This window comes from Choloepus didactylus, chromosome 3 (assembly GCF_015220235.1).
Source record: "Choloepus didactylus isolate mChoDid1 chromosome 3, mChoDid1.pri, whole genome shotgun sequence".
Classification (NCBI taxonomy): Eukaryota; Metazoa; Chordata; class Mammalia; order Pilosa; family Megalonychidae; genus Choloepus; species Choloepus didactylus.
Genome location: NC_051309.1, coordinates 15,659,173 through 15,686,147, shown reverse-complemented (window position 1 = coordinate 15,686,147; position 26,975 = coordinate 15,659,173). Strand labels below are relative to the sequence as shown.

Sequence of the window (26,975 nt, the reverse complement as noted above, 5' to 3'; positions counted from 1 at the left end):
AATGGATAAATTGTGCTATTTTCATATAATGGAGTACCTGTTCCCTGTTACAATGAATAAACTAGAATTAGATAACACTGACAAATCTCAAAAACAACACTGGAAGCTGCAGAAGAATATGTGCAATACATTACCGAATGGTAAAATTATACAAAAAGCCGTATGTATGTATGTAATTAAAACTGAAACACAAAGGTGCCTGGGAGAGTAGTTACCCTGGATAAGAGGGAGCGGAATGGGATGGGGTGGAGCAAAAGACTTCAACTACTTTATATAATAGTTTATTTCTCCAGTTGGATGGCGAGTACACATGAATTCAAGGTTTTTTTGTACCTTTTGTCTGTCTAAAAGGCTTCATTTTTACAAAGGATGTACAAGGGCTGATTACTTCCTAAGGGTGTTTTAAATCTGTCTCATAACCACTATCTTTTACCTTCCATGTCTTGAACCCCTTTTGTTTCTTATATCGTCAAAATGCACATATCGGTACCTCGGCCTTAAGGGCAGGAACTTCCAGAAACCAGCGTTAGGTGGATCAGAACGTACTCCTCTCCCCAGGAGATCCCTGACTGCTCCCTTCTGTCTTCCCGGGATCCAACTAGGCCTTCAACGGACCCCTGATCCCTCAGGCGACCCTGGAACATCTCCTCTCGGATCTCGATTGCTGCTCCCAAACCCCAGGAGACTTCAATTCATCCCCTCAGCAAAACCGGAATGTGCCTTCCACAACGAACCCCGGATTATCTCCCTTTAGCGAATTTTGGTCCACTCCCATCAGAGGCTGCTATTCTTCCTTCTCACCTCCAGCACAGCCGCCACGACTCGGCCAGGTTCAGCGCTGCCAACCTCACCTGTGACGGAACAAGCGGTAACTCAGCTCTTTCACCCCGACACCCGCCACCACACCACTTCCGGCTTCACCTTTGCTTCCGCAGAAACCCCACTTCTGCGCGTGCGTAGAATGGGGAGCTGGTGCAGCTTTTCCGCCTCCTCGGCCCTCTCATCGCAGTATCGCGATCTTTCCCCACCACCGCGGGAGTTATTGAACATTCCGGCGGTATCCCTGCCCTGAACTCTCCGAGACACTCCGAGTCTCTCCGAGGCCGACTTGCGGGAGTTTAAGGAGACACTTGAGAAGTCGGCTTCGGGTTGGTGGGGGCAGCGATAGCAGAGCGCGGGTGGTGTCCATTAGGAGGCCTTTCAGCTGGCCTGGCACCGTAGGGGTAGCCGGCCCTCCTCCCTCCCGGCCCTGCCCAGCTACACACCCATTATTAGTACACTGTAAAGTAATTGACAGTCTTTCTAAAAGGAATTTGGAACTTTAATATTATTTACCTTGTTTATTTAGAAAACCATAATGTATTTAATAATCATAGTAGTTCTGTCTCTTTACCTTAGCAATTCATTGATTTTTTTTACATAAGCCTGCATTTCATTAATACATTTAAATACGTGGGTATATATTTCTGCCCTCTGATGATTTTAACAAAATATATTTCTTAATAAAAGAGGTGCAAATAAGTGCATCTGTGTTACAAACCAAATGTTTTCCTGGTTGACATATTTATTGCTTTTTATTATAACTTTAAGAAATAGGAAAAAAATGTTAGCTACAGATATTTTAGTGTCCACGACCTTGTCAGCATTTCTTTTGCTCAAGCTACTAATTTGTTCCATTTGTGGAATTACAAAAAGATTCTTAAAAATTTTATTCTCCCTCTGGATTTTTAAAAATCATTTTTATTAGTAATATTTATTTTACACGGCTCAATCTGTATGAATGGAATTCAGTGAGAAGACTCACGTTTTTCCCTAGTCCCCATCCCATACAATTCCCCCACATCCCCTACAGATAACGTTTTTAATTAGTTTCTTGTTTATACTTCCACTCTTCGTGCAAATACAAGCAAATGTGAATATACATTCTTATTTCTCTTCATTCATCCTTCCCTATTCTCTGTATACTTCTACACTTTGCTTTTTACATTTAATAGTATATTCTGGCTAGTCCTACTTATCACTATTTACTCAAATTTCCTTTGTTTATTCAGCAGTCACATATTCCATTTTGTAAATATACCAAGATTTTATACAGTCATTCCCATATAAATGGACATGTGTGTTGGCTCTTGTCTTCAGCTATTAGAAACTGCTTCAACGAATCTGTAATAACCTACATTTGCAGGTATAACTGTCATATTCTCAGAGATTTGCTGGATCAAGGAGGAAATTATTTGTAAATAAATACTGATATTTAAAACAAATTAAATAAATATTGACAATTGCTCCATAATGAAGTAATTTAAAAAAAAAATATGGGCAAAGGAAAAATTCATTTTCCTCAAAATTTCTTTTACTGGATGGATAATTGTGAGTTATGAAAGATTACTTTATGTTATCTTTGTTAACTTTGTTATGATAGTTTAAAATCGAGAGTGATGATGATTGTACAAATCAGAAAGAAAGTTATTAAAGACTAAAGATTAGTTTGAGCAATTAACACTTTTGATAGTCTTAGGGCTGGGGATTAAGACTTTATCAATGTAGTTGTTAAGGGTTTGTTTGGTTTTTCAGGTGGTCAATAAAACAGTTTTTCATTATCTTAAATTAGCTAAAGGTCTATAAAATGACCAGCATTGAAGTGAGAAATAGAATTTGCAGCAATTTATTACTTCATTGTACCAAATAGAAATATGATTAGGAAGATGTAGACAGTGGCATTTCAAGTTATTTTAATTAATTTCTGAGAGGCATTTTGGAAATTTTGTCAGTTTTTGTTATCATTCACCTTGGGAATGTGTGTATATCATTTAAAAATTTGCTGCATTGAAAAGCCTTAAGGGCTTGAATAGTTTAGAGAAAAACAGCAAAGGGTTTAAAAATATGTATAAATATGACCCTTTTTCCACATACATAATAATATGATTTTGATTGATTTAACGTGACTCCTTAGATAACTCTAGATTAATTAAAAAAAATTTTTAAAGAACTAGTTTTCTGATAAGTATATTTAAATGAGCGCTCTACTTAAAAAGAAAAGGGAAAGACCATTTTTTATATGTACAAAGATCATTGCATCCTTATAATTTGGCAAATGCTTCAGACTAGAGTCATTCTGAGACTTTATGAAATGTATATTTAATATACCTATTTATGATATTAGCAGTATAGTTTTTCTTTTTTGTAGCCTTAATGAATTATTATTAAAATCTTGAATTCTGAACATGGGGCAACTCAAATGGTTGTGATTATAATTCCACCTGGGAATACACTTTGATTTGTTTTTGTTTCAGTATTGAAGCATATAGCAACGCAGTTCCATTTTTGATGTGCCAGATTCTAAATAAGTTCTTGGGAAATATGCCAGAAAATGCCCAGATTGATAATGTTTTATGTGTAAATTTAATGAAGCCATTCTCATTAAACTGAAAGATATAATTCCAAATACAGGCAATCCTGGGTCCTTCTAGACTTAAGACCTATGGATAATGACTGTTCCATGGTTAAAGGTATGTACAGATTCATAGTTTTTGGTTCTTTGATTATAAATTCATAGTAGCTGAATTTTTCTCTAATATATATATATATAAAATACTGACAGAAAAGCATATATGATTGATGAGAAATATGATTTGTATATATGTATCAATATATGTATGTACTCCATTTAAAGAATAATAAACACATCTATACTCACCACTCAAGTTAAGAAATAGAATGTTATCCTTTTTAAATCTCCTCTGTTCCTTTCCGAACGTATTCCCTCTCCTTCCTTCCCAGAGGCAACTACTGTCCTGAATTTGTGTTCCTCATTACCTTTCTTTTCTTCAGAGTTTAATTCATATAATTTAAGGCTACCCAGATATATTCTAAAAATATGCACTCTATTTTTGCCTTTTTTTAAATTTTATATAAATTGAATTAGATTGTATGCTTTTGTGACTAATTTTTTCCATTTAACATTTTGTCTGTTTTGTTTGTTTCTTAACATTTTGTCCTTAGCTCAGAGAATTCTACTTCAGCAAGGACTAATGACATATCAGGCAAGATGTATGTAAAGTTAATAGATTTGAAAGTCATACTTTTTTAGTATTATGAAAAATTTCAAATATATACACAACTAGATAATGGTATAATGAACCTAATACCTAACTTCAACCTTTTTCTTTTCATCTATTCTTATGCATACTTTCCCACATTCCCACACATTCACTCTCACACTCCATGCACCTCCACCACCACCACCACTGCCAGAATTATTGAGAAGCAAATATCGGACATCATAACATTTCATCTAATATCCAGTGTTTAGATTTTTTTACTTTCTCAAAAAATGTTTTTCACAGTCATTTCTTTCAATCAGGATCTAAATGACATCCACACATTTCATTTGATTGATGTTTCTTTATGTCTTTCTTACAGGTTCCCTCCCCTTTTATTCCTCAGTATTTATTTGTTGTAGAGACTGATTTGTCCAGTTGAAATTTTCATATTCTGTATTTGACTGACATCCTCATCCTTTCATTCATACTATTATTTTATCATGTATTTCTTATAAACCAACAGTTAAATCTAGAGGCTTGATCAGATTCAGTTGTGATTATTTTTCAGGGGAAGGGATATTTCTTAAATGGTGGTTTATAAGCCCCCTATTACATCATACCAGGAGGCAAAAGTCAGGCTTCAACAATAGCAATTTTGAAACAATGCCCTAAAATATGTGTGAAATTAAGGATTATAGAGCAATGATATAATTTCTATAAGCCTAGCTATGGAGCTTTATTCTTTTATAGTTCTGTCTCCTCTAACCTCCCTGTTTTTACATATGAGGAAGCTAAGGCTCAGAGAGTTAAATGTTCACCCACGGCCAAACAGCTAATTAAATAGTAGAAGTAGGGCTCTTCTCCATCTCCCATCTCTTTGCAGGTTTTGTCTCAGATGTACATACCTTTATCTGAAGGTATTGGTATATCAGAAAAAAATCAATTAGAGGTGGCCAAGATGACATTTCTGCCTATCCAACTAGAGAAACTGTGACTGAGAATGTAAGACATAACACAGAGTAAATTTTCAACCCCCTTGAGTGCTTCTGTTACTGCACTGCCGGTGTAATAGCACAGACTGTTTGAAAGCACTAGTCAGAGAAGGTGCTTAGATTACTCCTAAATCTGAAGCCTGGTGAATCCAGGATAGAAAAAATCCAAGAAAATCTTCATCGGCTGTAGTAGTAGTTGGTCATTTGGTCCAGAATCCTTTGTACTTGTCACCTCATTTCTTTTTATAATAGAAAGCTTTGTTTCCCATTTTAGTTTCCACTTACTTGTCTTATAAAAATTAACCATAAGTTAATATTAATTTGAAGAACATACATTATGTAACAGAATATAGGAAGTAAAATCTAGAGGGGGGTTGCATTTTCCATAGCTTAAATGACTGAACAGATGCTGTGATATGTGATGTAGAAAAATCTTCCACAAGCCTGGTTACACTTCACTGAAACATCTTACAGTTTCTTCAGCTGTTAGATGTGTTAAAAAGTGTTCTGTAATGGCAGGCTCAGGGCTTTTTTAATGACTCCTAGTGAACTAATGGGAATTTGAAAAAACAATGAGTGTAAGTACATGACAGTAATTTATCATTAAAAGACATTATTTGATCATCTAACAAGATAGAAACAAGTTAACTGATAGGGAAAAGGGAAAGTTTTATGACTGAAATAGAAGTTCCGTGAAACAGTGCTTTTACTTTGTAAGGAAAAAAGTTATGATCATACATGATTTCATTCATATTTAAATTCAACAAACAAATAACCCTAAGTAAACACAATGTGAACAAATTTGGGGAACTTTTAAGGTGATGAGTGTCTTCTTTCATACAAAAGAATGATGTTTAATGTCTCAAAATCATTCTTCAATGTTTATAAAGAAGTAAAATGCAATATTTTATAGGCACAAAGTGTAACTCAGTTTTTGATTCATAGTATTGAAGAGCAAATGAGTCTTTTATCCAGACATTCTTCTCGAATACATTAACAGTTTTTGAATGTTTAAATATTTGAGACAGCCCAAAGCAGTCAAAAATGGGCAAAATATATGAAACAATGTTTCAAGATCCTGGACATCTTGCAACAAAGGACACTGGACCCTAAATGAGAAGAAACAAACAAGGTGAGTTCTGCGATTGCCCCAGCTTACTGTCTTGAGAGCGTTTCCAGGCACAGCACAGAGAAGGGCTGGGGAACACAGGCGGTGCCCAGCACAACTCAAGTGAGAATTCAGGATAGCAACATTTTTAAAACAACTAGGAAAAAAAAAATTAAAAACTTGTAAATCTAAAATTCTACACCCAGAGGAAATATCTTTCCAAAAGAAATGCAAAATAAAGACTTTTTCAGACTAAACCTGAAAGAATTCATTAGCAAAAGACCTAAAGTATAAGAAATGTTAAGGGAAGTCAAGTCCACAGGCAGATAGAAGCATACTGGGGGCCAGAAAACTATGGTCTGCAAACTCATTTTTTTTTTTTTTTAACAGCCTGTGAGCTAAGAATGTTTTATACATTTTTAAAGGGTTGTTAAAAAAGCAAAAGCAAAAAAAAAGTACAGAACAGAAACCATATGTGGTCACAAAGCCTGACATGTTTACTATCTAGTCCTTTAAGTAAAAGTTTGCTTACCTGATGTACGCAAAAGCATGGAAACAAGCTACATAAATATTTTTTTCTTATTTAAATCTCCTTCAAAGATAATTGACTGCTTAAACAAATCATAACAATGTACTTTGGGATTTATAATGTATGTAAAAATAAAATGTGCAAAGGCCAAAAGGTGAAATATGGTAGGTTCTTTTTTATAGTTAATAACAAAGGAATTAAATGGAATTATAAAAAAATATTTAATTCCTAAAGACACTTCTAAAGGAGAAAAAGGGAACAAAGAAGAGAAATAGAAAACAAATAGCACTTTAGTAGATTTTTTTTTTAGTTCAGTTTTATTGAAATATATTCACATACCATACAATCATCCATGGTATACAATCAACTGTTCACAGTATGATTATATAGTTATGCGTTCATCACCACAATCTATTTCTGAACATTTTCCTCACATCAGAAAGAATCAGAATAAGAATAAAAAATAAAAGTGAAAAAAGAACACCCAAACCATCCCCCCCATCCCACCCTATTTGTCATTTAGTTTTTATCCCCATTTTTCTACTCATCCATCCATACACTAGATCACTTTACTAGATTTTAACCTAACTATTAATAACCACATTCAGTATAAATGGTCTAAATCAGAATTTCTCCACCTGGACGTTTGGGTTTGGATAACTGTTGTAGAGGGCTGTCATGCACATTATAGGATGGTTAACAGCATCCCTTACTGTGCTGGTTTGTATATTTATGTCCCCCAGAAAAAGCCATATTCTTTAATGCATTCTTGTGGGGGCAGACGTATTAGTGTAGATTGGATTGGAACCTATTGGTTCAGTGTCCATGGAGATGTGCCCCACCCAACTGTAGGCGATAATTCTGATTGGATAATGTCCATGGAGGTGTAGCCCCACCCATTCAGCGTGGGCCTTGTTTAGTTTACTGGAGCACTATATAAGCTCAGACGGAAGGAGCTCACAGCGAGCTAGACCTGAGACAGACATTTTGAAGACAACTGTTGGAAGCTGAGGCAGACATTTTGGAGAACACCATTTTGAAACAGAACCTGGGAGAAAGCAGATGCCAACCACATGCCTTCCCAGCGAACAGGTTTTCCAGATGCCAATGGCCTTTCTCCAGTGAAGGTACCCTTTGTTGATGGACACTTGTGGCCTTAAAATTGTAACTGTGTAACCAAATAAACCCCCTTTTATAAAAGCCAATCCATTTCTGGTGTTTTGCATTCCGACAGCATTAGCAAACTAGAACACTCACCTTTACTCATTGGAAGCCAGCAGCACTCCCTCTGTGGCACACCTCTCACACCAGTCAGACAGCCACAATATCACCAGAAATTGCCAAATGTCTCTTGGGGGACCAGATTGCCTCCAATTGAGAACCACTGTGTAAATACCCCTGTTAAAAGTCAGAGTTGTCATACTGGATAAAATAACAAGGCACAATTATATATGCTGCCTATAATACTCTTTAAATATAAAGACATTAATAGTTTAAAAGGATGGAAAAAGAGACATGATGACACCACCAATCAGAATGCTGGAGCACCCACTAGGATGGCTTTTATTTAAAAACAGAAAGTAACAAGAGTTAGAGAGGATGTGCAGAAATTGAAACCCCAGTGCATTGCTGGTAGGAAAGTAAAATGGGGCAGCTGTTGTGGAAAGCAGTTTGATAATATTTAAAAAACTTAAACAGAATTACCACATCACCTGGCATTTCTACTTCTAGGTTTATACCCCCAAAGACTTGAAAGTAGGGACTAAAACAGTTATTTTCACACCAGTTTTCATAGCATCATTATTCACAATAGCCAAATGGTAGAAACAGCACAGTTGTCCAATGACAGATGAATGAATAAACAAAACATGGTAAATGTATACAATAGAATTTTTTTCAGTCTTAAAAAGGAATGAACTTCTGATACATGCTACAACATGGATGAGCCTTGAAAACATGCTAAGTGAAATAAGCCAGGCACAAAAGGACAAATATTGTGTGGTTCCACTTATATAAAATATCTAGAATAATCAAATTCATAGAAACAGAGAGTCAAAGAGACAGAAAGATTAGAGATTACCAGGGCCTATGGGAAGGTGGAATGGGCAGTTATTAATAAATGGGTACAGAGTTTCTGTTTTGGGTGACGGAAAGGTTTTGGTAATGGGTGGTGTTGATAGACACACAACATAGTAAACAAACAATTAATGCCACTGCATTGTACACTTAAAAATGGTTAAAATTGAAAATGTTATGGTCTATGTATACTACCACAGTAAAAAGTCAAGAAAGCTGAAGTCACTATATTACTATTGGACAAGGTAGATTTCAGAGCAAAGAATATTGCCAAGGATAAAGAATGTAAAAGGCACAACCACTTTGGAAAATAGTTTGGCAGTTTTTTAAAAAGTTAAACACGTATCTGCCATAAGATCTAGCCATTCCACTACCAGGTATTTACCCAAGAGAAAGGAAAATATTTGTCCATAAAAGACTGTTACACAAATGTTCATAGTAGTTCTATTTGTAATAACCCAAAATTGGAAACAACTGAAATGTCTATCAACAAGTGAGTAAACTGTGATACATCCATTCAATGGAATACTACTCAGTAATAAAAAGGAATGAACTGGTGATACATACTGCAACATCAATGAATTTCAAAATAATAAAGCCAGAGAAAAAGAGTGTGTATAGTTTGATCTGTTTATATAAAATTCTAGAAAATGCAGACTGATCTATAGAGACAGCAAATCAGTGATTGCCTGGGATGGAAGGTGAGGGGGAGGTGGTCAGGAAAGAGCAGAAGGGAGGCGGGGCTTACAAAGGGCATGATGAAATTTTTGGAGGTGATGGAGATGTTCATTATCTTCACTCATGTAATAGTTTCCTGGATGTATGCCTTATTCAATTGTACATTTTAAATATATCTGGTTCATTGTATAATAGTTATACCTCAATAAAGGTTTACAAAAGTTTGTTTCCATAAAGTGAGCTATAAGAATATCTAATTTCATTTTTTTCAAAATGCCTTAATGTTCTTTTTATGTTGCAAATTTGGGGGGAGCACGTAGTAGCTAGGCTGTTTACTGTGATGACAGTAATGTCTTTTGAAACCCTTGGACATGTTTGAATGTTGAAATAAATCCCTGTGTAAATATAGTTCATTGGAAATATCAATTAAATAGGTAGTTTTATTGATTAAATATCATTATTGGAAATGTTTGCCAAATGATAATTGATTCTCTAGAAAAAAAGTAGTTGTATGCCAAAGTTTCATTTACAGTTGTATGCCAAAGTTTCATTTATAGTTGGCAGCCAACTATAAATGAAACTTTGGCATCCAATTACTTAGCTGATAATTGTTGTATTGGGTACATGGGAGTGTTCATTATACCATTCCCTCTACTTTTGTGTTTAAAATTTTCCATCATAAAAAGTTTCTTTTTTAAATTTACACTATTGAGAGCTCTGTCCCCCCACAGAAACTTTGAATAACCTATAATAACTGGCCATTATAACTTTGCTCAAGCAAACAGTTAAAGATTGCAGGAACTGAGCAAGCACTGAATCAAGAAAAAGCCTATTTAAAAGTGGTAGGATCTTATGTCACCCTTGCTGACCTCATCCACATCCCTCATTGGCTGGGCATGGAGCCAACTTGTGCTCCCAGTGCGTGTCCCAGATCCCAATTCTAGAGGGAGCAGAGTAACCTATGTGCACATACTGGGAGCATTATGTCTAACCCAATCTGGTGGAGGCCTAAGGGACTTGCTGTCCCAGAACTTGCCCTGCAGGTAGAAGGTTGTACACAGAGCTCTCCCAAAGAACACTGTGGGAAAGCAGTCAAGTTGTGTTGCCTGGGGCAAAGGATTACTAGCTGTAGGACATACAGTGCAGTGTATCATGAGGAAACTTTACTGGGGAAGAGGGGCCATTCTTATCTGAGTGAATGGGGGAATTCCTAGGGCTACACAGGCATGCTCAGAAAGCTCCAGGGAGTCCCCTATGCTTTGGTCTGGAGGTATTCTCTAAACTCATTGTATGGATAAACTCTGAAGGAACGTACCACATTTCAATCTGCAAACACTGGGAAAGGTGGGTTGTTTCTTTGTGTGTGTGTGTCTGTCTCCTGGCATTCAAGTAAAGATCTTTAATTACATTATCTGGATATAAGCTTTAGGAACAAATGCCTTAGAGTCTAAACTCCAGCAATATCATGTAAAAATATCAAAATGTACAGGTTTCAACAAAAGGTTACAAAACATACAAAGAAACAGGAAGTGATGGCCCAGGCAAACAAGAAGATTAAAGCATTAGAAATCATCAGTGAGGAGTATCAGACCTGGGACATTCCAGACAAAGACTCTTAAAAAATTGTCTTAAATATGCTCAAAGAGCTAAGGAAAACATTAACAAAGAACTTGAGGAAGTCAGGAAAATAATAGATGAATACAAATATATCAATAGAAAGATGGAATTATGGAAAGGAATCAAACAATTCTGAAGATGTCAGTAACAGAAATATAAAATTCCCTAGAGGGGTTCAACAACAGATTGGAGCTGGCAGAAGAAAGAATCAGTGAACTTGAAGATAAGACCTTTGAAAGCATCCAGTCTCAGGAGCAGAAAGAAGAAAGAATGAACAAAAGTGAACAGAGCCTGAGGAACCCGTGGGACATCATTAAAGATTAAGTGCCAATTTCCCCTCAGAAACCATAGAGACACTAAGGTGGTGAGAAGACAGATTTACAATGCTGAAAGCAAAACATTGCCAACCAAGATGTCCATATCCAGCAAAACCATCTTTCAAAAATGAGGAAGGGATTAAGACATTCCAGATAAACAGAGGCTGAAAGACTTTGATACCACTAGAATGGCCCTACAAGCAATGCTAAAGGGAGTTCTGTAGGTGGAAATGAAAGGATGCTAGACAACTGAACTGAAGGCACATGGAGAAATAAAGATCACCAGTGAAGATAATGACATGGGTAAATACAAATAACAGTACTATTACATTTTTAGTTTGTAACTCCACTTTTTACTTCCTATAGCATCTAAAAGGCAACCGCATAAAATGCAACGATAAATCAGTGGTTTTGGACTCATAATGTATAAACGTAATTTGTGACAAGAACTACATACAGGTGGGGAACAGAGAGTACAGCAACATAGTTTGTGTATACTATTGAAGTTAAATTGGTATCCAAGCAAACAGATTGTTATAGATTTAGGAGGTTAAGTTTAATCTCCATAGCAAATACGAAGAAAATACTGGAGAATATCAAAGCTCACGTAAACAGAAATTAGACTAATTGTTGCCAGGGTTGGGGGGCAGGAGGAATGGAGAGTTAATGCATAATGAGTTAGGGTTTCTCTTTGGGGAGATGGGAGAGTTTTAAAATAGGAGGTGGTGAGGGTACCAGAATATTGTGAATGTGATTAACTCCGTTGAATGGTATGTCTGGGAGGGGTTGGGATGGGATGTTGTATATATGTTTCCTCAATTAAAAAAAAAGAGAGAGAAAAACTAAATAAATAATGGCAGTTTAATGGAGTACATGATACTGGGTGACATAGAAGAATGGAGAAGAGGCTCAAAAGAATATTATTAGGGCTTAAGAAAAAATTGGAATATAGAGTGTAAGTTTGATATCAGTATTAAATTTCTTGATCTTGATAACTGCACTTAAGGTGACTATAAAAGTGAATATCCTTGTTCATAAGAAATGTACATGAAAGTACTATGTGTTCAGGAGTATGATGTGCAACTTGCAATCAAATGTTCAGAAGATAGAATGATATGGCAAAGGTGGCAAAATGTTAAATTGGTAGATCTTGGTATCAAGGGGGTGGGGATTTATTAGAATTTTCTATATGGGGTTGTATAAATTTTTCAACTGTCTTGTAAGTTTGAAATTATTTCAGAATAAAATGTTTAAAAATTTACATTATTGAACAATATATTATCTAGTCCTGTAAATCCATAGGATTCATTTGCATGTTAAGTTATATTTAAATAATATAACATCATGTATTAACTCATATAACAAAACAAAAGTTATGCAGCTTATTCTGATCAAGTTGGTTTACGAACTCTATACAGATTTTAATGGGCATTGCTTCTAAATATTCTGCAATAGTAAAAGATAATGAGCTATGTGCTATCAGTATGCATAGTTTTTAATTAATTAGTTGAGATTTAAAGATATACATACCATATGTAAACATATGGAAGAAAATATGTGAGCCATTTTCTCTGCCTCACAATATACTTTAATGATGATAGCTTTATCACTAACAATGGTAGAACAACAGAAATTAGGCTAGACACTTGACTGTGCTTTTTTTTTTCTTTATCAATAAGTTTCCAAGTAGCCTTTTAATTTTGAAAACTCTAAGAATTTATTTGGAAGAATATTGACACATAAACTGACACATTAAACTATCCTATAATCTTTTGTAATTTCTTTTTTTTTTTTTCTTTTTGGAATATGGCTTGGATAAAGGCAAATTTTCCAGTTGAAAGTCAACTGTTTTCTCTGTATTGTCACTATTTTCCATATGATACCCAGAAGTTGAACTTGAACACTTTGATTTTCATTTCATCATTCTTCATTGTTTTTATTTTTAAAAATCTGGTGTGATGGTTAGGTTATTGCGTTAACTTGGCCAGGTGATGGTGCCCAGGAGTCTGCTCAAGGCAGCACTGGCCTAACAGCTACTGCAAGGACATTTGTGGCTGGTTAATAAACCAGAAGGCTGGTTTGTTAAATCATCATTCATTTGATTGCATCTGTGGCTGATTACACCAATGAAGGGAGTTTCTTGCACAATGAGAGAATTAAATCAGCTGGATTTAACCCAATCAGTTGAAGACCTTTAAGGGAGAAGTGAGAAAATATTCACTTCTTCAGCTAGCCACCTCTCCTAGGGAGTTCACTGAAAACCATCATCAGAATTGCCAGCTTGCTGCCTACTCTATGGAATTTGGACTCATGCATTCCCACAGTTCAGTGAGACACTTTCATAAAATCTCATATTTACAGATATATCCTTTTGAATCTGCTTCCCTAGAGAACCCTGACTAGTACAGCTTGGTAGTAGGAGTGGTTCTTGAGAAATAGAATCTTAAAATGGGCTTTTACAATTGGTTTTCTACTCTTATTAGATTCAGGCGGTGGCTCCAATTGAAGTAGCTATTCCAGATGTGATATCATTGCTTGAGCAAATCAACACATCTTCTGATACCCGGTATGCAGCTGTTGATCTGGAAAATGCTTTTTTCTTAAGAGCTGTTAGTAAGGACCACCAGAAACAGTTTGCTTTCAGCTGGCAACGCCAGCAGTACACCGTCACTGTCCTTCCTCAGGGGTATATCAACTCTCCAGCCCTATGTTATAGTCTTGTCTGCAGTGAACTTGATAATTTCTCCCTCCTAGAAGACTTTATACTGGTCCATTATGTTGATGATATCATATTGATTGGACCTAGTGAGCAAGGAGTAGCAACTACTCTAGACTTATTGGTAAGGCATTTGCATGTTAGAGGATGGGAGATAAATCCAACAAAAATAGAGGGAACTTCCACCTCAGGAAAATTTCTAGGTGTCTAGTGGTGTGGGGTATGTCAAGATATCCCTTCTAATGTGAAAGATAAGTTGCTGCATGTGGTCCCTTCTACCACCAAAAAAGAGGCACAGTGCCTAGTTGGCCTCTTTGGATTTTGGAGACAACATATTCCTCGTTTGAGTGTGCTATTCCAGCCCTTTTACCAAGTGAACAGAAAAGCTTCTAGTTTTGACTGGTGACCAGAACAAGAGGAGGCTCTGTGACAGGTCCAGGCTGCTGTGCAAGCTGCTCTGCCACTTGGGTCATATGATCCAGCTGACCCAATGGTGCTGGAAGCATCAGTAGAAAATAGAGATGCTGTTTGGACCCTTCAGCAGGCTCCTACAGGAGAATCGCAATACAGGCCATTAGGATTTTGGAGTAAAGCCTCACCGTCCTCTGCAAATAACTACTCTCCTTTTGAGAAACAGCATTTGGCCTGCTATTGGGCCTTAGTAGAGACAGAACGCTTAACCATGGACCACCAAGGGGATTACTCTACTGGCTGGGGTGATTGATCCTGTCTGTCAAGTGGAAATAGGAAAGCAACTACATAATGGAGGTAAGGAAGAGTTTTCCTTGAATACAGGAGATCCCCTAGGGTTTCTCTTAGTACCACCATGCCCTGTGATTAAAGTCAATGGAAAACTGCAACAATCCAACCTAGGCAGGACTACCAATGGCCTAGAAACTTCAGGAATGAAGGTTTGGGTCACCCCACCAGGCAAAGACCCACAGCCAGCTAAAGTGCTGAGGGTAAATGGAACACGGAATGGGTAGTAGAAGAAGGTAGTGATAAATATGAACTACGACCATGTGACTAGTTACAGAAATGAGGACAATTATGGCATAAATATTTCCTCCTTGTTTTGAGTATGTTTGTATTTGTACATAAAGCAAATATCTTTGTTTTCTTCTCTTTCTTATCCCCTTATCATATAAGTTGTATTGTTCATTTCATAATATTTAAGTTACAGGATATCAAATTTAAGAGTGAAAGTTACCTAAGGACTTGCACCCTATTCTGGAAAAGTTTAGTGCATTTCCAGCTGTACACAGGACAGCTGAGTATTGTTAAGTAAAACACATGTTTGTTATTGTGTTCTATTTAGAGATTAGGTATGGTTTAAGGTGATGTGCATAGCTGCCAAGTTGACAAGGGATGGAATGTGATGGTTAGGATCATGTGTCAAATCGGCCAGGTGATGATGCCCAGGAGTCTGGTCAAACAAACACTGGCCTAACTCTTACTGCAAGGACATTTGTGGCTGCTTAATAAATCAGAAGGCTGGTTTATTAAATCATAAGTCAATTGATTGCACCTGTGGCTGATTGCATCAATGAAGGGAGTTTCTTCCACAATGAGCAAATTCAATTAGCTGGATTTAACCCAATTAGTTGAAGACTTTTAAGGGAGAGAAGAGAGAACTTTCACTTCTTCATCGGAGTTGCAAACTCATGCCTTTCCTATGGAATTTGGGCTCATGTGTCCTGCCCTACAGAATTTGGACTCATACATCCTCTCATATAAAATCTCTATTTACAGATATCTCTTGTTGATTGTGTTTCCCTAGAGAACCATGACTAATACATCTGGCTTAAGGGCAATGTGTACCAGTTTGATTAAAATATTTCAACAGTTGAAAATTTAAAATATCACAGTAGATGTTTTGTGACAAGTAGACTGAACATTTTTAACTAGAAGTCTTGATATTTTTGTCAACAGCAGATGAAATTCCTTCACACATAAAGTTAGAATTAATTGAATTACATTAAACAAAATTTTAGTTGTACAATTATTGCTTTTCCATTAAGATGACAGTTAAATTGACCATCTTACAGAAAATCAGATGATAACATAGCATTCAAAATATCCTGGCCAATTCATGTTTTATTTATTATATCCTCTCCATCAATCATTTCTTATATAACATTGGTCACAGTTGGTCATAGTATTTGTAGGAGCAGGCACAGTCCTTGCTCAGACTTTGAATAAGTTGCTATGGCATTTTTAATTATAAAAAAATTTGCTGGTTGCAATCCATAATCAGTCTGTGATCTACAGTTTAAAAAAACACCATAGTACACCATTTGCTTCAATGTTTGGAGGCAATATGAGACTTCGATTAGTAATTGATCTACATGTCAAACAGGTAGGTACAGCTACTTAGTACGTAAGTCATAAAGAATATAAGTTAGCATGTGTTAAGTTTCCATTTTAACAAATATTATTGAAGGCCTATACAAATACCAAGAATTGTGGCATATTTTATGTATATTTTCTTATGGATTGCCATAAAGGTTAAAGAGCTTGACAACAGTGTGATTGTTTAGTGAAAGAGCCCAGAATAGAAGCTAAGAACTCTGACACATATTCAAGTGCCCTTTGCACTATATCGTGATTCAAATCCTAAAGACTGGAAAAAGATTTTCAAGATTATTTAATGGGTGCAATTTATAATCATACTGATATAGTTTATAATGTTCAACATTAAACTATTAACTAATCACCATCTAGTAATTCCTTCTTAAATGGAGCTTATTTAATGCCAGTGAACTAGAAACACTACTTATGTTTAAAATCTTAATCCAGTAAGCAACTGTATGAATTATCTCTATTAATACTACATTGCCTAACAGCATGCAGTTTCATATATGTAAAAATCTTCATATTTTTAAAATCTGAAAAATCAAACCAACCTAAAAGATTTGCATTACCTGAACAAGATAACCAATTTTTTAAAAAAGCAACCTATTTAATAAGTGATTTCTACAAAGTATACACGGAGTTTCTAACCATTGCAATTCAGTGAAGTACTAAACTAAACATTAAGTTACAGGCTGTGGGAACAGAAGGCAGAACCAACAGTTGCACCTTCCAATCCTGGTTGCTTTGGGGTGGGGGGAGTTCTTTTAAACTAAGCCCCTCATTTCAATGTAAAAAAGCCTTGCTGTAATGGACATTAAATTGTATTAAAAGCAAAATGGACTAAGCAAAAACTACTGCATGTTGGGGTGGAGGTGGGAGGAAAGAATGAGTCCTTCAAAGCAGGAGGGGAGGCAGTCGGGGAGGAAGGCGGGGGACAGTTCTACAGCTGTGACCCCAGGTGGTAGCTCACGCTGCTCCATTTTTACTTCTGGTAGTCTCAGGAAGGTCCGACTTTTCTTCTCTTTCTTCCCCTTTGTGTTTGCTTGAAGTTTCGCCAGCTGTCCATGTGACCCTCTTGACTTCCCTCCAAGTGTTTCTGCCACTCCCTTTCTTGCTTGGCTTTTTTTTTTTTTTTTGAGCTTCAGTCTCTTCTCTTTTTTGCTTCCTTTCATGCACCTCTTTGGCTTCTCCCACTTTCCTTTTAATTTCCAGTTCAACAAAGCGTTTCAGGGTCTGTTTGTAGACTGCATATTTGAACAGCTCAGGATCATCCTCTTCCATATTTGTAAGTTTTCCTTCCTTCTCTAGTTGCTTTTCCCACTTTTTCACTGTGTTTTCCACATATTCTTTTCCTGCCTGCATTACATCTAGGGCCCTCTTCTTTTGTTCCTGCTCCAATAGAAACTTGTAAGCTTTGTTCACAGCATCAAAAGCCTTTTGTGCTGTCAGCCTCATCTTGATTTTTGTCAGGATGCACCAATGTGGATAAATGCCAAAACCTCTTTTTTATTTCCTTATCAGTCACTTCAGGATCTATTCAAAGAGCCTTAAATGGATTCAAAGTGAAGTAGGAGGAACCAGGATAGGTCAATGTTTCAATCTGATTTTGGGACATTGGAATAGAATCTGTAAAAAATCATAAACGCGTCTTCTGTGCCACCTCCATCGCCCCAAGCCCCATTTCTCCTGAAGCCGCCACTTGCCCTGCCTAGCCACTGCATGACCCTTCTACTGAATGTTCTTTCAATTAAAGAAAGTATGTATCAGTAGGAACTTGAGGCAATTCTGTCTGTATTTCACCACAGGGAAATGAATCAACTTCCTCTTGTTTCAGCCCAAGGGTGTGAGTTTTGGCACTGGATAGTTCGCCTCATCGTGGCCCAGGTTCCTTTGGAAGGTGCCAGAACACAGGTACATGTATACTGCAGGCATCAGATTCCCAGCAACAGCCACAGCATCTCAACTGAGAGTCCACACTTCCTTCAAATTTCAGGATTTCTTTGTTCCTTTCCTCACGAACTTTAGCCTTGCACAACTGGCATGAAAATCTATTTTAACATGCTTAAAAACATTTACTCAGGCTCTCATTATGCACAAATCTCTCTGCAGGGTGTCTTCCTTCACTAAGGCTGCCATACAAAGTGCCACAAACTGGGTGGCTGAAAGCAATAGAAATTTACTATCTAAGTTCTAGAGGCTAGAAGTCTGAAATCAAGGTGTCATCATGTTCATGCTTCCTTCAAAGCCTGTAGAGAAGAATCTTCTCCATACCTCTTCTAGCTTTTGGGGGCTTGCTAGCAATCCATCGCATTCTATGTCTCTGTCCAAATTTCCTCTTTCTATAAGGACACCTGTCGGAAAGAATTAGAGCCCACCCTAAGCCAGTTTGACCGCGTCTTAACTAATAACACCTTCAAAGATCCTATTTACAAATAGGATCACATTCGTGGGACTGGGAGTTAGGACTTGAACATACCTTTTAAGGGGACACAATTCAACCCATAATTCTAGGCAATGGAGTTGATGGGGTGAGAAGGGGAGAGACAAAACTTAGATTATATATCTTAAGCATTGGGCATGGGCATGCTGGGATTCAGATAATTTTAGATACATCTGGAAAATGGGTAGAGTGACCCCAAAGAAGTTTTGTTAAATTGACTGAGGTAACTCCTGCAGGTGGATCATCCCAAAGGAAGAAGAAATGAGCTACACCATCTGAATATAGTTATTTAGAATTTTATGGTCATTCTGTGAATGGAAACAATGTTTAAAGGTCCTTGGAACAGTGCCTTGCATTCAAGTTTATCTGCTGTCATTATTCCAGCTTTGGTAACTTGAAGAACAGTAATCATGCAGTGAGTTGAAAGCATTTAAGGCTTCACAAGCTTAGGGGACAGAGAAAACTGTGAGTTCACTTTTGGACTTAACAAATCTGGAATTTCTGGCATGTCAGTCACAGAGCAGTGTTTACTGAAGAATAATAGAAATAAGCACGGTTTTCATTGTTGTTGTTTTTAAAGCATATTGATTATGTGCCAGGAATTGTTGTAAACTCTTTCCTTTATAATCTCATGTACTCCTCGCCACAATCCTTTGAGATAAGTAGTATTACCATTTCCATTTCATAGCTGGTTTAACAAAAGTAAGAAGAGGTTCTGATTTACCCTGCTGGTAGTAAATGAAAAAGTGTACCAGCTGGGATTTGAACCCAGGCATTCTGATTCTAAAGCAAGTGTACTGACCTACTACAATGGCTCAAACCATTTGAAACCTTGCCCCTAAGATCTCTTAATAGCTGACTCTATTAAAATATGGTATTCTATCTTATCCAACATTAGATGTTTAATAATAAAAATACCTGTTTATTTACTGAGTGGCTGCGTGTCAGGCATTATACATATGTTGTCTTCAATCTTCAGAATAACCCGTCAAGGTATTATAATCAACATTTTACTTCTAAGCTCAGAGAAGTTACGTAACCTACTCAGAGTTGCATAACTACTAAACAGCAGAGGAGGGATTTGCCTTCAGTTTTGTTTGTTCCCAAGGTCTATATCATTGCTGTACTAATCTCCCAAATTTAGCTATGTTACATTGTATTTTGCAAAGAATATCATGACTTCCACGGACTCTGCCATCACCTTATCAAATTTGAGGAAAAGTTTTAATTATGGAAGCATAGTTAGAACATGAAATAATATCTCTCAGGATTTACTTGCCTAACAGTCATGTATAAAGTCTAAAACCTTGCTCCAAATTTACTGAATCAAATCTCCAAGGTCCAGTTTTCATACATCACATCTTTAAAAGTTCCTGATATGATTCTGATGCAGGTTCTCTGAGGACTATACTTTGAGGAACACTGTAAGATATGGGGCAGGAACAGGGACCCTCGGCATCTGAGTTCTCTGGTAGAAATCCTAGAGCACCTGTTTCAGTTTGCTAAAGCTGCCAGAATGCAATACATCAGAAATGGGTCAGCCTTTTCAGTGGAGTTTTATTAGGTTACAAACTTATGGTTCTAAGGCCACAAAAATGTCCTAATTAAGACATCTAGAGGAAGATACCTTCTCTGAGGAAAGGCTGCTGGCATCCGGGGTTCCTTCATAGGAAGGCACATGGCAACATATGCTGGTCCTTCTCTCCCGGGCTCTGGCTTCAAAATGGCTCTCTCAGTTTTTGTAGGTCCTACTTGCTTCTCCCAGGGCATTTTCTTTCTTAGCTTCTCTGAGCTCTTTGAGTTTCATCTGTCTTTTATCCTCTCATAAAGAACTCCATTAAGGGGATTATGACTCATCTTGCATGGGCTGGATCACATCTCCATGGAAACAACCTAATCAAAAGGTCCCACCCAACAATAGGTCACTCCCACAGGGATGGATTAAAAGAACATAGTCTTCTCTGGGGCACATAACAGCTCCAAACAAGCACAACATCTTACCTACAATACCATACAATTTACCATTTAGTTATTATTTCATATCTACTACCTTTCATTTAGCTGAAAGCAAGCACTTCACTGAGAATCTGGAAGCAGTCTGTACTCTACTTCCTGTTCTGCTTTATATTATTTGCTACCCTCTGTACCCCTTTTCACTGATGAAGTTCCTGGCAAGGCTCCACAATGGGACTTATTTAACAGAATGGAAAGGTGTAACAGCTGTGCAAGAAGAACAGCAAACAGCACAATGCAGTGAAATAAAGACAGCTGGCTTCCAATCCTATTTCTGCCTCTCTGAGCTTTGGTTTCCTCATCTGTAACATTAAATTGACAGAACCTATTTCGTAATGTCATGAGGTAATGTGGTGCCTGGGATATTAACTTTTCAGAAATCATCAAAGCATAGTATACCCTTACATTTGTAGAATAAGATCATAGAAGTATTATGCTGTATGTAAAAGAAGGGATATAATTTCTCAGGAATGTACAGGAGGAGACTGGCAGTATTAAATCTGTGTAAACCTGTAATTCTTAATGAGTAATGGCATTCCTTTTATTTTGAACCTTCTGAAAGCTGGACCAACCTAGACATTTACATTTTGTAAATACTTTACTACAACTGTTTCTTATTTATTTACTGCTCACCCTGCAGGCTAGGCCAATATAACCTACCATTTTCTCTTGTATATAAATTATTCAGCTATCCAAATGTTATTTTACCAAAGATCCAGTAATAAACAAATGTGAAAACTTAAACATTTTTTTTTTCTGGGATTGAGTATTTGTTAATATGTTAAACAACAAACCTGGTCACTATTCTACTATTTCTTGTCAACAACAGAAACACCTATGCAAAGAAAAAAAGTTTATTAACTTACTACAGTACCAACTACCTAGGAATATTTAAACTACATAAAGATAAGGAACTGAAGCAACGGATTGATATATTTTAACTATGTCCAAACTGCTCTTGAGAAAAAATGCTTTTTTATATTTTAGGTTGGTAATGGTGAAAGGAGGCTTCCTTGAATTACCCAAACATTATTCCTAATGTTTGCTAAGCTTCATTTTCAAAGGATTAAGGTATTTCTGATGATCTCTTGGAATAGTCTTATGTTACTATATATATTAAATATTAAAATATATCATTATTGAGGAGAGGATTGTCAGAAGATGGCAGACTAGGAAGCTCCAGGAATCAGACCTTCCACCAAAACAACTATTGAAACAACAGGAATTATCTGATTCAATGATTTTGGAACTCTGAAGTCTAGTGGTCACTCTGTAGGATGCAGGGAAGAGCTGGATGAAGAGGCCGGTAAATTACAGGTGAATTTCAACTCTCTGTGCTGGCTTGAATCTGTTATGTACCTCATAAAAGACTATGTTTTTTTAATCCACTCTGGTGGGGGCAGACCTATTGTGGGTGGGATCTTTTGATTAGGTTGTTTCCATGGAGCTGTGACCCCACCCATTCAAGGTAGGCCTCAAGCAGTTCACTGGAGTCCTTAAGAGAGCTCAGAAGAGGGAGAGAGCTCAGAGCCGACACAGACTCAGACACTTGGAAATGCAGACAGAAAGACGTTTGGAGATGCTAAGCTGAGAGATGAACCACAGAGTTTGCCCTGGAGAAGCTAAGTGAGAACCCACAGATGCTTAAGGAGAAAGCCCCTGGAATCAGAAGCTGAAAGCAATGCAACCTGGGAGCAAAGGACCAGCAGATGCTAGCCACGTGCCTTCTCAGCTAACAGAGCTGTTCCAGATGCCACTGGCCTTACTTCAGTGAAGGTATTCTCTTGTTGATGCCTTAGTTTGGACACATTTATGGAATTAGAACTGTTTATTTATAACCTAATAAATCCTCTTTATAAAAGCCAATCCATTTCTGGTGTATTGCATTCTGGCACCTTTAGTAAACTGAAACACCCTTGCTGCAGCAGCTACCATCCACCATTCCCTAACCACATGGCAGACAGCAGTGGGGACCGCAGCCAGGGTTCCTGGTACAGCTTGCTGGTGCTAGGGTGGGCTATAAGGACCTAAGCCTCCAAAATCTGGGGGTAGGTAGTGTAATTGCTAACGACTGCTTTTGATCAGCTACTTCAGATTTCTGGAAGTGGGGAGTGCTGGCAGGGCAGCCATTGTTTCAACGCCCCTCAGGAAAAAGCAGCAGTGCCTAGTTTTCTCCCCCTCTTTTCTCTTTCCATTCCCCATTTGGGAGCAAAATAGTTTTTAAATGTCACAAATTGATGACTCCAGTCCTCAACAACAACAAAACTGGCAATCCCAGAGTAATGGAAGAATGAGATTTCCAGACTTATAAAAAAATAATACTCAAAATGTCCAATTCTCAAAAAAAAAAAAAAAAATTACAAAACACACAAAGAAACAGGGAAGTATTTCTCATTTAGAGTAAAAATATATTTTTCCAGAAACCATCCCTGAGGAAGCTCATACACTGGAACTAATAGTCAAAGCCTTTAAATGAACTATCTTAAATATTTTCAGTGAGCCAAAGGAATCCATACACAAAGAACTAAAGGAAATCAGGGAAACATTGTCTGAACAAAATAAGGAGACAGAAATTAAATAAGGAACCAAAAAGATATTTTGGAACTGCAAAGTACAATTAATTGAAATGAAAAACTCACTATATGGATTCAGCAGCAGATGTGAACAAGCAGAAGAAAGAATCAGCAAACTTGAAGACAAGACAAATGAAATTATCCAGTATGAGGAACAGATAGAAAAAAATAATGAAGAAAAATGAACAAAGTCAGAGGGACCTGTGGAACACCATTGAGCATATCAACATACATATCCTTGGGGTCCCAGAAAGACAAGAGAGAGAGAAAGGGGCAGAAATTGTATTTGAATGAATAATGTCCACATACTTCCCAAATCTGATGAAAGACACGAATATATACATCCAGGAAGCTCAACAAACTCCACACAGGATAGACTCTAAGAGAGCTACACCAAGAAAATTGTAGCAAAATTGTCAAAATCCAAAGACAAAGAGGATTTTGAAAGCAGCAAGAGAGAAGGAACTTGTTGCATACCAGGGATCTCCAATAAGATTAAGAGCAGATTTATCATCAGAAACCATGGAGGCCAGTAGACAGTGGAATGACATATTTAAAGTTCTTAAAGAAAAAACTGTCAACCAAGAATTTTATATCCAGCAAAAGTATTCTTGAACAATGAAGCATAAATTAAGACATTTATGGACCAAGAAAAGCTGAATTTGTTCATTATCAGAACTTCCCTACAAGAAATATTACAAAGAGTCCTTCAGGCTGAAATAAAAGGACACTAGACAGTAACTTGGAGCTATAAGAAGAATAAAGAAATAAAGGTAAATAAATTAAAATAAAATGCTGTGTTATTGCACTTTTGGTGTTAAAAACTTTGTTCCCTCCTATATGACTTAGCAGGCAAATGTGTAAACAGTACTTGGAATCTATATTAATGGGCATACAATGTATAAAGAGGTAATCTGAGAAAATAACAATATAAACAGGAAAAGACAAAAATATATAGGAGTAGTTTGTATACTACTGAAACTAGGTTGATACTAATTGAAATAGGTTGCTATTCATTTAGGATGTTAATTGTAATTACAAAGGTAACCACTAAGAAAATAACTAAAAAATATAGAGAAAAGGAAAGAAGAAGGAATCAAAATGGTTCACTACAAAAAAGCAATTAAATACAAAATAAAAGGCAGCAATGGACTAATTGAGGAATAAAAAAGAAACAGACATATAAAAAATAAAGAGCTAAATGGCAGAAGTAAATCCTTCCCTCTTAGTTATTACCTTAAATGTCAATGGATTAAAATCCCCTATTAAAGAAAACTATAAGAAACTGCTAAAAGAAATTGAACAAGACCTGAAAAAATGGAAGAACATACCATGTTCATGGATTGGAAGACTAAATACAGTTAAGATGGCAATTTTACCTAAACTGATTTACAGATTCAATGCAATACCAATTCAAATCCCAACAACTTACTTTACAGAAATAGAAAAACCAATAACTAAATTTATTTGGAAGGGTAAGGTGCCCCGAATAGCCAAAAATGTCTTGAGAAAGAGGAATGAAGTGGGAGGTCTCACACTACCTGACTTTGAAGCATATTACAAAGCTACAGTGCTCAAAACAGCATGGTACTGGCATAAGGACAGATATACTGATCAATGGAATCAAATTGAGTGTTCAGAAGTAGACCCTCACATCTATGGACAACTGATCTTTGATAAGGCAGTGAAGCCGAAGCAACTGGGAAAGAGCAGCCTGTTCAATAAATGGTGTTTGGAGAACTGGATATCCATTTCCAAAAGAATGAAAGAGGATGTCCATCTCACACCTTATACCAAAATTAACTCAAAGTGGATCAAAGACCTAAACATTAGCACCAAGACCATAAAACTCTTAGAAGAAAATGTAGGGCAACATCTTAAAGATCTGGTGAAAGGAGGTGGTTTCTTAGACCTCACACCCAAGGCACGAGCAACCAAAGAACAAATAGACAAATGGGATCTCCTCAAAATTAAACACTTTTGTACATCAAAGAACTTTGTCAGAAAAGTAAAAAGGCAACCTACACAATGGGAGATGATATTTGGAAACCACATATCAGATAAGGGTTTAATATCCTGAATATATAAAGGAATCCTGCATCTCAATAACAGAAAGACAAGCAATCCAATTAAAAAATGGGCAAAAGACATGAACAGACATTTTTCTGAAAAGGAAATACAAATGGCTCAAAAGCATATGAAAAAATGCTCAACTTCACTGGCTATTAAGGAAATGCAAATCAAAACCACAATGAGATATTATCTCACACCTACCAGAATGGCCATTATCCAAAAAACAGAAAATGACAAGTGCTGGAGAGGATGTGGAGAAAGAAGCACACTTATTCATTGTTGGTGGGAATGTAGAATGGTGCAACCCCTCTGGAAGACAATATGGAGGTTCCTCAGGAAGCTAAATATAGATTTGCCATATGACCCAGCTATTCCATTGCTAGGTATATACTCAGAGGAACTGAAACTTAAGACACAAACAGACATTTGTAAACCAGTGTTTATTGCAGCATTATTCACAATTGCCAAAAGATGGAAACAGCCCAAATGTCCATCAAAGGACGAGTGGATAAACAAACTATGGTATATACACATGATGGAGTATTATGCAGCTGTAAGAACAAAGACATGGATCATGTAATAATGTGGATGAACCTTGAGGACATTATGTTGAGTGAAGTTAGCCAGAAACAAAAGGACAGATTCTGTATGGTCTCACTAATATGAACAGACATTAATGAACAAACTTTGGGAGTTAAAAGCTGACAATACAGGCGACCAGGAGACAGAAAGAGGGCAGAGATCAGCCATTTGATGCTGAAGGACTACAGAATGTTTAGGATTGATTGCATAGATCCAGAAATAGATAGCATAATATTGTGTGATGGTAGCACGGTATTGTAAGTACACTGAACAAAGATGTCTGTGAGTAAAGCTGAAAGAGGTGGGATAGGAGAATGTATGACACCAGAGGTAAAGACAGATGATAAAGACTGGGACTGTATAACATGGCAAAAACTGGAGTGGCCAATGATTGTTACTAAATATACAAATATAAAAATGTTTTTGCATGCGGGAAAGCAAATGAATGTCAACCATGTAGAAATTTGAAAAAGGGATGGTATTCAGGACAAAACATAATCAAAGCAAACTGGAGTCTATGGTCAACAGTAACATTGTAATATACCTCCATTAAATGTAACAAAGGCAATATGCCAATGCTAAATGTATATGAGAGGGGGATATAGGGGAGTAATATGGGATTCTTGGTAGTGGTGTTATTTGCTGTCCTTAGTAGTATTGTATGACATGCTATTTTTCTTTTTATCATTTTTTCTTATTGCTAAAAAAAAAACAAAAAACAATTTTTCTTGTACTAATTTGTACGTTCAAATGCTGATTGTGATGATAAATGTACAACTTTATGATGATACCATGAACAACTGATTGTACACTGTGGATAAATGTATGGTATGTGAATATAACTCTATAAAATTGTAGGAAAA

At 36.7% G+C, this 26,975-nt stretch overlaps 1 protein-coding gene and 1 pseudogene across 3 annotated transcripts in view; both read right to left on the bottom strand.

Annotated features, from left to right (window-relative positions):
- Positions 1-26,975, bottom strand: part of BST1 (bone marrow stromal cell antigen 1) — a 126,907-nt gene that overhangs the window by 74,936 nt on the left and 24,996 nt on the right. The window contains exon 1 of one of the 3 annotated variants that reach the window (XM_037829429.1): positions 802-1,448. The exons of 1 other annotated variant lie outside the window; for it this stretch is intronic. The gene's annotated coding sequence lies outside the window, so the exon portion shown is untranslated. Of the gene's footprint in view, positions 1-801; positions 1,449-26,975 lie in introns of those variants that run through there. One more of the 3 variants, XM_037829430.1, reaches the window with a different exon arrangement.
- Positions 15,667-26,975, bottom strand: part of LOC119530204 — a 49,905-nt pseudogene continuing 38,596 nt past the window's right edge.